The sequence below is a fragment of the Rhinichthys klamathensis genome, unplaced genomic scaffold (genome assembly GCF_029890125.1).
Source record: "Rhinichthys klamathensis goyatoka isolate OS25496 unplaced genomic scaffold, OSU_Roscu_1.1 h1tg000246l_1, whole genome shotgun sequence".
NCBI classification, from domain to species: Eukaryota; Metazoa; Chordata; class Actinopteri; order Cypriniformes; family Leuciscidae; genus Rhinichthys; species Rhinichthys klamathensis.
The window spans coordinates 451512-464115 of NW_026606768.1; the positions used below are offsets into that span (position 1 = coordinate 451512).

Consider the following 12604-nt stretch of genomic DNA (forward strand, 5'->3'; position numbering starts at 1 on the left):
GTTGGCTGATCAATGTTTATACATTAATAAAAGCCTAAATTCAACCGGTTCATCATATAAAGCGATACGGTCTCTTCAGAAAATCCTGAATAAACCGCTCAATTCATATGGATTAGTTTGATGATCTCTTAATGAACTTTTTGAAGCGTCGAAGTGGTAGCCGCGTGAACGGTCAATGGAGGGACAGAAAGATTTCTCTCAGATTTTATCTAGGAATTTGTGTTTCGAAGATGAACAAAAGTATTACAGTTTTGAAACGACGTGAGGGCGAGTAATTGATCATTTTTTTTGGGTGGGATTGGGGGGGAGGGTGAACTAAGCCTTTAACCGTGGACCCAGGACTACGGTCACCCCATCAAGTGATACAAACTGATGCTACATCCTGACATAATTACAGAATAAGCGCTAAACAAGTTTGACTAATCAACACTGGTGCAACAGACTAAAATAAAGCTGTGTGGCATGTTCTGAGTTGCTCCTGATTTCCTTCCTTCTCCTCTCATCTCTTCCCCCAGTCCTGACCCACTTTCATCTCCCTTTGAAGAGAGAGTGACCCAGCAATGTCCCTGATGAGGATCCTATACTGTTCTGCCCCGCACTACCCCCACGTCACCGTATCCATAGAGACATGGGCCATGTAAATACATCCCATATTCAACAACATACAAGCCTATTGAGTGCTGCCATGCCATTCCTAATGTGTGTATGAGAGAGGAAGAGCAAGTGAGATTTACAACTTATTCATTCCAAAAATTGGCCATAACAAACACAATATTCTTTCATTAGTGCACTAATAGCGAGATAAAAAAACCTTATCATATTCAAATATGAATTAAAACAAAGTATCTGTATTTAAAAACAGGCATTTTGACAATGCTCTATGTGGCAGTTGTTCACCATAGATTTGGTCCAGAAGGTTTAACTTCTAACTTTCTGGACAAGTCTGCAGTAAATGCAGTACTGGTAAACCCGATACCATGGTGAATTAAATCATAGCAACAGGGTGTGGCAATATAAAACACAGACCTCATCACAAAAATAAATACAATTACTAAGCTATAGCTGCATATAGCGTAGCTCAAGTTACCCAGTTCATCAAACTGCCTTTTTGTAATTCAACTAATACATGTAAATCTCTTTACTGTCTCTTTTAATTAATTTAATGCATCTTTCTGAATAAAATATCAATTTCTTGACCCCAAACTGAATGGTATTGTATGTGTCTGTTAATTGTCCTATGAATTAATGGTCGATTGTTTTGTAATCACCAGTGGCTGATATGATTTCAAATTCATCAAATGAATCAGTTCAAAACAAATCAGGTTTTTTTTTTTTTACAATGTTTACTCAAAAACAGAAAATGTGCATTATCTACAAGGCTATCAATGTTCAATTTCGCAATGTTATTTAGCAGATACTAGGCTAAATTAATTGGCCAATGAGTTATCAGTCAATAATTTAAAATATTAGTCAAATAACCCAACTAGTGGATTATACATCAGTCTACCCATATTATGAGTTTTTAGCTAGTCTGTTGTCTCCTTTCTAAACAAGTCGACAGCAAATGTTGTATTGAAAATGTATGCAAACTAGAGCCCGACCGATATATCGGCGGGCCGATATTATCGGCCGATTTTAGGCATTTTCCTAACTATCGGAATGAATGAATATTTAAAAAAATACGGGTGCGGTGATTCATGTAAGGGTGGCGCTGCCAATAAAGCACCTAAAAGCTGTCACAAGAACTGGCAAAAGTAATGATTATGAATACAACAAATAGCAAGGAGACATTTTAATTGTTTATTAATAAACAAGTGTTTTCAGTCAGTGTCAGCCAAAGATGAAGTTGACGATGCTGACTCGCGATCTTCAGTGAGCGCGCGCCAGAGAGAAATTCACTTTGAAACGAAAGGTTTTGTGCTTTCTGTTTGATGTCTATGTGAAAGTTTCAAAGCATTAGTGCCGCTTTCAGAGCACTCACGTCCGTAGTGCTGAACTGTCGCGTCTGTAACATTGTTTTTTCCTCATAAATGCGAACACGAAAAATAAAATAAAATGAATATTTTATGTAGCCTGTGGAGACTGAGAGCCAACCCTTCTTCATCCGGTGGGTAGTAGCCTACTTGTGATTTGCGCAGTGTAATTCACAGAATTGATTTCTCTGCTACAAGCCTCTGTCACGTATTGTGTGAGCTTGTGACTATTGCAAGCGCGCAGCTGAGAAGTCCTGATTATATTGTCTGCTATATTTAGGCCTACTTCTTATTTATTAAGGCAATTGGCAAATGCGTGGCGCGAGCGATCTCCGACAGTAAACTGATTCTGCTTTGTCTAGGGTAAACTGCTGTTGCGATGCGAGCAATAACGGCCGCGTCCGGTGTAGACACAGTGTTAAAGCTCATTCTGCCTGATAACGCTACGTTACAACATTAAGCAATATTCCAAAAATGTATATAATTATAACACTTTATATAGGGCCATTTTGCATTAAGAGTAGCCTAGTTTCACGTTTAGTACATTTTGCTTACTAATTATTTAAAATAGTATAAAAGTACTGTACATATGTAATTAAAAACGTTTTCATTATGATATTATTAATTTTACTTTAGTAAAAAGATCTGAGTTCTTCCTCCACTGGTAGAGATTAGAGGAATTAAGAGTAAAAATAGAAGATAATAAGGTTTTGTCAGTGACACTTTTTATATATTTATAGATACAAGTTATGACTAAATTAAAAGACAAAGTCGTTAGTGAAGATTATGCAACAGTATTTAGAATATAATATAATATAACATGCAATGCAAACTAGTTTGGTTACAGCTCAGCTGTATAATTCTCATTCTATCATTCCCCCTGCCTCCATTGCATATCTGTGTCACACAAGTGTTTGATTACCACATTTGAGTGATCATTGCAAAACGTGTTTATAAAATATATTTATTCTGTTTATAGCTACTGTGTAAAGTACCCATCAAAAGTTTGTACACACCAATAGGAAAGTGTCCAAACTTTTGACTGGTATACTGTACTATAATACACATAAATAATATTGCTACTGTATTATAATATACACATAAATAATATCGGCCGATATATCGGTATCGGGCTTTTTTTACTCCCTAATATTGGTATCGGCATCGGCCCCCAAAAATCCATATCGGTCGGGCTCTAATGCAAACTTTATTTTTTACCTATCCCTGACTTCATAGGTAAAAAATAAAGTATTACAATTAGGAAAACATATAAAAGCCAGAGCTGAGGCCTAGCAAAACACATGCTAAATGTGAAGCAATGGTGCTTATGTAGGAGATGAAGGTTTGAATCACACTTTCGGTCCCAATTCTCCCTCTTCTCGCAATCACCTTTCAAGATGTGTTATAAATAAAATAGCAAAAGCCACAAAATTGAAAAAGATTAGTTTGATCTAAATTCACAGTTTTAATAAACAACACATGTTAATCATGTTAATCAACACATAAAATCATGCCTTTTTCACCTTGGGAACTTACAAATGAATTCCATGTTGTGGCCATGTCATGCACTTGACTTTAAATGACTATTCTCTCATGGTGCAGGGATTTGCACGGGATGGATAAAGATTACTAAAATGATGAAGAAAAGTCTATTTTGGGAGCAGCTCATAACATCTTTATCCCATCCAGCTCCACCAATGACTTTCTCGCTCTCTCTCTCTGACACACATACACACACATCCATCTTTACACCTTTCTTTTTTGTCTTTCGACTGAATAGGAGATCCATTTATCTTGATTTATCGAGATCTCTTCTCTCCCAGTTTATTCTACCTCCCTGTTACCTTTTCCGTCTTCCAGACTTACTCCTCCATATGTTTAAACTCATTCACCCTCATTCTCTCTCCATCTCAGAGCTGCGTTAAGCAGGTCAGCAAGGCAGGGATGCTGAGAGGGAAAAAAGATCACCATGAAGATGAGCAGCTCCTTCTTATCACACACATGCACAGAGGATGCTAAAGCAGACATGCATTCAGAGAGACATCATACTGATCAAACACACACATGCATCACAATAACTCAATTCCACACAATGCAAACAGAATGCTTAAAATACAGCAGAAAGGTTCAGCTACTTCAGGTTTGCTTCCACAGATACTGCTCTCGGATATTCATTGATAGCCTGACTCCTTCTGGAAAATAGTATATAGGGGCTTTCGCTACGAATTGTTATAGGAACTCAGTTATATGAACTAGCCACTAGGGTGGTCCCCCGAGAACAAAATTTTCCCCTAGGACCATTTTCCTGGTAGGTACTCTGAAGTGACGTAAACCGGGCAACAGCGACGTCATTTAAACGCAGCATTTAACAACGTCAACAACTGGAGGATGGAGGACGCCATGATCGGAGCTGTGTTTTTTATTTTGTGTGTTGTGGGTTTCGTGATAACGGAGATGGAATGTAGACGTATAAATTATGTGTTTGAAAGAGCAAAAAAGAGACAAAATCTCCCTGGACTTCAGCGTTGGTCCATCTATTACTGTTCTACATGTTCATGAAGTAAGTTGTGTGTTTACACGGCTTTTTAAAAATGGTGGGTACCTGTGGTTCGTATGGCATGCGTTTGGTCAATCAATGTACACTTCTGTAGTTCCTATTGTGCTGGGTTAGACCCTACTCTGAAGTAGGAGCTAATTTAGCCCCCCCCCCCCATAAGGCATTCCTATAACTAAAATTGTTCCCAGTTCCTGCGGTGTGAACATGCCAAAAAGCAGGTACTTCTAGCTAAATGTATAGGAATTATCAAAACGTCCCTCCGGTGCAAAAGCCCCTTATGTTGTCAGAAAACTTTTGAGGATGTCTAACTAGATAATCATCTGAAGGGGTGTGAACAAAATGTGAGTGCAATACTTGCAGCCATGATGCTAGGGAGTTGCTAAAGCGTTCTAAATCATTTTTAGCATGTTGCTATGCAGTTGTTAGGGTGTTCTTAGTGGTTATGGCATTGCTAGGTGGATGCTAGCAGCATAGACGCCTCACTATCGGCCGCTATACGTAAGCTGTCTGCCATGTTGTAACGGTTAAAGCCAGTCCGTGAACACACGAGAACAAGTTTACTGTGCGTCTCCAACCATAGTTATACTATATATACTAACTGGCTTCATCACTCTGTCTCCTCTCCACCAATAAGCTGGTGTGTGGTGGGCGTTCTGGCGCAATATGGCTGCCGTCGCATCATCCAGGTGGATGCTGCACATTGGTGGTGGTTGAGGAGATTCCCCCCTTCCATATGTGAAGCGCTTTGAGGTCCCAGAAAAGCGCCAAGGCATCAGCTAACACAACATTAAAAAGTTACCATAGTAAAAGTAAAAACATTCAAAGTATCATTGTAAAAACATGTAGGCTAATATTGAGTTAATACATATAAAAACAAACCAACACATTCTCACCTATGAAAGGTTATCCCATTTCTTCGGGAATTTAAATCTCGGCTGTTTCACAACAACCAGAAGCCGCGCAATGTTGTGGCATCATTGATTCTTACTGTGAGTGGCGACACACTGACCGTTGCAAGATGGCTGGCGCGCCGACGTGTCTGGAGAGGTCGAATGTGCCATCTATGTATACGGCTTGCAGGCCAGAGCCAAAAGTTCACACACAGCAGGTCAAATCGGATTTCATTTTTCTTAAACCGACAACTCAAATTGCATTTTATATTTGGCCAGATTTTTATGTGATTTTTGTTCTATTCAGTTCTACATTCAGTGCGTCGGAAAGACCCTATAGGCCTATATATTTTTATTATTATTATTATTTTTACGACAGTTATATATGGCCAGATCTAATTTTTTTCTGTTCAGACTGCAGTTGCTTTTCCTAGCATACACAATGGTTGTCGTACCTTCAAAACAAAATAGATTCATATACGAAGGTGAATCAGAAAATCTGTTTAAAAATGGATTTTCTTCAGATAGATTTTCTTCAATATATAAATAAAATCTGTGTTACCTGTGTGAATAAGGCCCATGACATGCTGGTTGCTAGATAAGGCTCATGAACATCAAAGTCAGTATAAAAACCTTAAGTTAGAACACTTGGAAATGTAAATTATTTAAGGTATAATGTATTTCCATATCACATACGATACAGGATGAGTTACTTTAATACTGAGGGTTAAGGGTTTGTGCTTTAGCAAGCTCTAGTAATTATGTTCTATAATGACTGGCTTAACTCTACAGCACCTTGAATTTCTAGATTTGGAAACCACCTGGTCAATGAAGAGCATTGCTGAAACTTACAGGGTTTCTGGGCTCATCCATTTCAAGCACTGACCAAGACTGCATCATGTAGAGGTGGGGACTAGACCAGAATGACTCACTCACATACATTACTGCTGCTAAGGTGTACACCTCAGCAAGGCAGGCTACTCTGATATGTGCATGCAGTGGTCAAGAAAGAGTTGAGACACAGTAAAGGACATAAACACTGAATCTCTCCCTACAGGAAAGTGTCCACATCACAACCTGCACCATATAGCGAAGACAGACTGAGAAAAAGTGTCATCCATACTGTTGCAAAAGAGATTATAAGTTGGTCTGGATTTAAGAGATGCCCCTATGTGATTTCTGTAAGAAAATTCTGTAAAAGCTAACTTTCCATTCCTTCCTATCTCCATCAAAAGTCACCAACACCTGACTAAATTACAGCTATAGCCTCTCTCATACCCTAGGTATCCACCAAGCCAGTTCAACATCTACAAAACCACTGTGTGCTTTTCATTACCAATTTATGAGCCACTGGAAGCAGGAAGAAAACTCCATTAAAAAGGGACAGGAAGCAACAGCTTATGGAAGGAAGCTGGGAGCAAGCCATGAGGCCAGCTAAGATGCTCTTGACCATTAGTCTTCTTTTGTGCCCCTTTTCTTGGCGACAAACTTTACTTTAGCTGTAATACAGCAGGGTCACAAGACCTGAATTAACTTCCTGCAATGTGACTGTGATCCATAGTGTTGAATCTGCTTACATAAAGAAAAAATCAATCAATCACTCATGTGGTTAGCAAATGACACCATGAGAGACCCATTCAACTTATGCTCATTGACATCTCATGAATTACATTAAAAATAAACTATATAACTCCAAAAAAACTTTAGTTCTGCAGCCTATGTTGGACTGGTTTACATTAACGTAATTTTTATTTGTAAATTCAATGATGAATACACCTCAATGTCATTTACTACCAAATGGGCAGGGCACCAAAGTGATGATACTCAGAGGTTGAATGAGTTTGCCGAAATGGTGGTTAATGGCTTTAACTACGATTCCTTACAACAAGACAAAGCAATTAACGTTTAGGATGGTGGCTTTAAACGCTGCTCCATTTCCCCATGCAATTTCCTTGTAATTCCTCAATTTGATATGTAAATGAATTAGGTTGATGTGTACTTCTGGTCTTGGATTCAAGGCAATACAAACACTTGACTCAGGTGGTCACTTTCTCATCTGGCAGTTTAGATGAGCAATAGGACAAGTTTGTAGTTTAAAATTAAAAATTTCAAGATGTACATAAATTACGATACACTTTAATAGCCTGGACAATCTCAATGGAGTCAGTATATACTGTTATGCTCCACATAGCCACATGTTGACCCCGCACGAAAGCCATGCTTTAGAGGAAAAGCTTGTTAAGAGCCACGTCCAAATCGATGTGTTAGGCTATATGCCATCTGATGAGTGAAGGGATTTGTCCTGATAGAGAAAGGGCAAAGTCACACAGGGACAGACGGACAGAAAGGGAGGTGGGCTAAAACAGCTCTTTCCTCTATAGCATTTATCATGAATTTACAAAGCAAGAAGAGCGCTTTCCAATGTTTGGAAGAGCCTAAATGTAGCTTATGCTGATCATCAAAGAAGTCAGAGGCACATAAACAGGGAGACGGTATAAACTTTGTACTTGTAAGTGTGTGTGTGTGTGTGTGTGTGTCCTCTCCTCCCAGCGCTATCAAATTTAGGAGTATGTTGCAAGATGAATAGGGAATACTGCCTCAGGTGGTCTCTGAAAAGACTAACAAGCTTGTGTCCATCCCAGTTTAGTTTATGTCAGCTACAAGAAATGAGAGATATGACATTAACAGCAACTACAAGCCTGTCAACCAACCAATAGGAGCTTCCCGCAAAGCAACTTCAAAGAATATACACCTGAGAGTTGTTTCTGTTATACACAATTACACAATATTGTGTCCATTTGAGACAACATGGTAAAACTTGCCTTGCATGCTTGATGTCTTGTCATTGCAAAACTTCTAAAGTTAAAAAGCTCTAGAGAACAAGCCTTTTACGAGCCATTTTACAAAATGCCTAATGAAATGCCTAATGGCATTGCCCATCTATTTTGAAGAGATTCATTTTTTTCCTGGCAAAGAAAGACCCCTTTAAAGTAATCCCACAGTACATTTACAGTCATTGCAAGATTTTGTACAATGAAGTTAGTCTATTCACAGCCCTGTGTCACTCTGCCACGGACACCAAAAGAAATCCAAAAACAGAGCTGGTCACACATAAAAATAAATAGCCTAGAAACTAAGGGTAGATAAATGCATGGTCAAGCCAGATGTTTGGAAAAGAGCACAAAAATGCATGAAAACAGTTTAGATGATTTGGGGGAAAAGAGATAAAAGATACACTAGGGACAGGTGGCTCCTACATCTAAAAAGATGTCTCAAAAGACAATCTCCTATCATGTATCTTTTTTTTTTTTATTACAAAAACCTCCAAGACAGAAAGGTGATAGTACAAAGTACTTCCAAGTACCCTAAATCCAAGATTCACCTAAAATCCAAATGATTCCACCCATTTTTTTTTCCTTGGAAAAATCTACATGATCCATAAGCAAAGCATGAATTCTAACTAACACAGTGACAATATGGACGTTTAAAACCATTGCTAAAGTTGACACGTATAATGATGCAGTAAGAAAGAAGGCTGATCGAGATGGCAACATGCAAAAGAAGAGCAGAAGTGTGTCCATTTTGAACCGGCATTGCTACTTCAGCACCACAGCAGAAACCTTGCAGAACACGCTATGGAGATGAAGGGTGTAGGCATATCCAGATTTATCCACACACTGGGCTAGTACAGACTTGGGTATATGTGCCACATCCAAATGTATTCTAGAGGTGCATGGTAATAAGAATCGGCCATAAATCTCCCTTCAAGCAACACGCTTGTGAACGTATGAACATTATGAAGAAAATTGTAACGTCACCCTACAATACAGAGATCCTTGGAATAAAGTCTCGGTTTTATTCGCAAAATATTACCTACGGACGGTCGTATGTTTTGTGAAACGGTAAATATATTAACCAATGCGTTGAAAACCAACAAGATTATCTGTCAAATGTCGATAGCATTCAAGCATTCTGTGCACAAGATTTGCATCCCATGCAACACCGCAGTTTTGCATTAATGTAATTGTGGCCGAACTGATGCTCTTGGATTTTTTTCTTTTTTAAACAACCATTAAATGACGACTGGGTGTCTAAACAAACGTGATGGGGCTAACCTGACTCATCAATCTGAGTAATGAAAAACGATAACCAAGAGATGCATTGAAGGTCTCATAATCGAACATGTTCATGGGTGCATGGCTGCAAACGCGGTTCATGCAATGGATTTGACTGATGCTTATTTTGTATACATATATCACAGAATAAGCTGTTTAATACTCGGAATGGTTCAAACCAGATCAGGAAAGATTTATTGCATGGTTTTAATCATTGCAAATCACATCCACTGACAAGCAACCTGGCTGCCATGAGTTGAGCCGCTGCTCTCTGGATGGCACAGGAGGATAACGTTTAAATACCTGCCCGTGGTCTTTTGCATCTGACCCAGTTTATATGAAGTAGCAAGCCGAATATGTCCCCACTCCCTCCCCATTCCCCTGCCCAAAGCCTCGGCCTGTGCATCAGGCATCTTCGGGAACACGGTGTCTTGCGAGGAATAAGGAGGGAACAGGCTGAGCCCTAAAAAGACGATAGCACTAGTGTGTCTGCATGTAAAGAAACCAACTGTAGTCTTACCTCAGCTTCGTGTCCAGCTTCCTGAAGCAGCCATTACCAGTATTCCCCCTCTACCGTCCGAACCTCCGCCACACAGGTACCGGGGCGGACCGAAAAAACCGGCAAAACGACCCCCCTCCCCCCGAACCGCCACCCCTTCGGACGGCTTGCTGTGATCGTCTCCCGAAAAAAGACGAAACGCGCAGGCTATCGTCTTGTCGTCGCTCTAGAAGCCCTCTTCAGCACATTTGTCTTTCTTTTCACAGTCCCCCAAAAGCACAGATGAGCGCGACAGGAGCGTCTTCAAACCCCCGGCGCGGCCAACCGCCAGTTCGATGAGCAGCAGAACATGCAACCGTGACAACCGCCGCAATATTCCGCCTTGACGTGGTGTGTCCCGTCTGCTCGTTAAGAAAAAAATCGCGGCAGTAACGGTGGTGGTGTGTGGGTCTCGGCGGCTAGCGCTCAGGCTAACCGCGATCACATCGCCCAGCAGCGGCAGTATAGTAACGTTAGCGGGTCGCTCACGGTGGTGTTGCAGCAGCAGCAGCAGCGAGGGGGTGGAGGGGTGAGAAGAAGAGTGATTAAATGAAAATGGAAAAAGAAAGAAAAACGAATGAACTAAAAACCGGGGTTTCTTCGTCGCACCGCTACAATTAGCGATGTGCATTCGCCAGGGACCCCCCCTCACTGCCCGTTAATCTCGGATCGGCTCCGCGGCTGCTTGTCGCTTAGAGAGGGTCTGCACGGTAAAGCGCGTCCCCGCTACAAAGCGCGCTCGCTTCAGTGTGTGTGCAGTGTTCACAAAATGGCCGCCTAAACAAACCCGACAACGGGCTGCACCCAGCGGCTGTTAGCGTGATTTGCCTCGGCATTTGCCTGTGTAGGGGAGAAAGACGATGCTTTTACGGGAACAATAATTTAGAAAACGCGCACTCGAGTGCCTTTTTGGCCCGTTTCAAGCTATTAGAAATTGATAGGTTGATTGGAGCCAAGGCAAACGAACAATGCCGAGGCAGTGGAGATGTGAAGCAGCTTGCTTACATAGCTAATCTGCGACCATAAATGGCTATGGCTAAGAAAACATTTTTATCTTAATTTAGCTCAATATTTATATTTCAGCACAACCGTTGTGGGACAAGACAATGATGTGATTAATTAACGTTACTTGGGAAGTTTCCACGTATATATTTTCGTAGGTTATGCGTTATAAGTTACTTTTAAAACAGTTTAAACTAGCTTAAGATGGTTTGCTGGTTACAGTCTGCACAGATCGCAGGTTTTCCTCAAGTTTGGGGTGTTATTTTCTGCAAAAGGCGCATCCCGTTAACTTGAAATTATTTTAAAATAGCTACTTTGTCATAATATTTTTTGACTTAACAGACGAAGACCTTGATGCAAGTTCGTTATGGACTACATGAGCTTTAAAAAGCGCAAAATCATATTACACTACCACCTTTGTCATGTTAAGCATGCTTCAAAAGAAAAAGAAAACAATACGTTGTATTATTCAAGTCACATTAACCGACTATTGACACTAAACAGAAAGCATCTCTCACACACACGCGCGCGCGCGTATTAGTGTGTGTACCTATTTAAGTTAAGTTTAATCGCATCATTAGAATGGTGGGGTGCTCCTTCAGGAAAACATTATATTATGGCAGAGGAGGTCGTGAAGTGGATGTGAAACTTAAGTTAACCGGTCTTTATATACATCCTATTCCTATTTTATCCCCATTACATTTCTCACTGTTCCTAGCCGAGGGCAACATTTAAAACAGCCTGAATGTGTCGTGTGCCACTGTCAATGGGACAAAAAGACAAGGTCACAAATGTGGCCAACTCCCCCCACGCAATGTTCAAAACCTTTTAGTCACACGGTAAGCTCTAATATTCATACGTTTGGATTTTTGTGGGAACGTTCAGACTGAACGTGAAAATGACCATTATGTACCCCTCTCTCTGCTGTTTCTTCATGTGTGAGACCTACCGTAGATTATGACAAAACACAAAGGTATACATTTAAATTGGATATAAATTAAATGGCCCTCAGGTCAACCTAGGTTACGAAAATTTAAACATGCAGGAAGTTCGTCATCGAATTCAAGGTGAAAGTTCATAGCGCTACCTTTACCTCTGCATTACATTCCGATCCGACGCCATCTAGTGGTCTACAAAAACAGTGCAGTCAGTTAATTCAGTCAAAGGTTTGTGGAAGGATTGATCAAAAGTTACAGTAAAGATTTGTATAATGTTACAAAGAATTCTATAAATAAATACTGTTCTTTTGAACTTTCTCTTCACCAAAAAATCCTGGAAAAATGATCACGGTTTCAATCACAACTTATTTCAACTGTAACTGTTTTCAATATTGAGGGGGTTTTTTTCTTGTGGACCAAATCAGCATATTAGAATGATTTCTGAGGGATCATGTGACACTGAAGACTGGAGTAATGATGCTGAAAATACAAAAAAAGTAATATTTTACAATATTAGTTGTACTGTATTTTTGGTCAGATATCATAAAAGCAGCCTTGGTGAGCATAAGTGACATCTTTTAAAAACATTAA

General features: G+C 40.0%; 1 protein-coding gene across 1 annotated transcript in view; it reads right to left on the bottom strand.

Moving 5' to 3' along the window:
• Positions 1 to 10815, bottom strand: part of dyrk1b (dual-specificity tyrosine-(Y)-phosphorylation regulated kinase 1B) — a 44728-nt gene extending 33913 nt beyond the window's left edge. The window contains exon 1 of the mRNA XM_056266207.1: positions 10056 to 10815. The gene's annotated coding sequence lies outside the window, so the exon portion shown is untranslated. The remainder of the gene's footprint in view (positions 1 to 10055) is intronic.
• Between the last annotated feature and the right edge of the window lie 1789 nt (positions 10816 to 12604).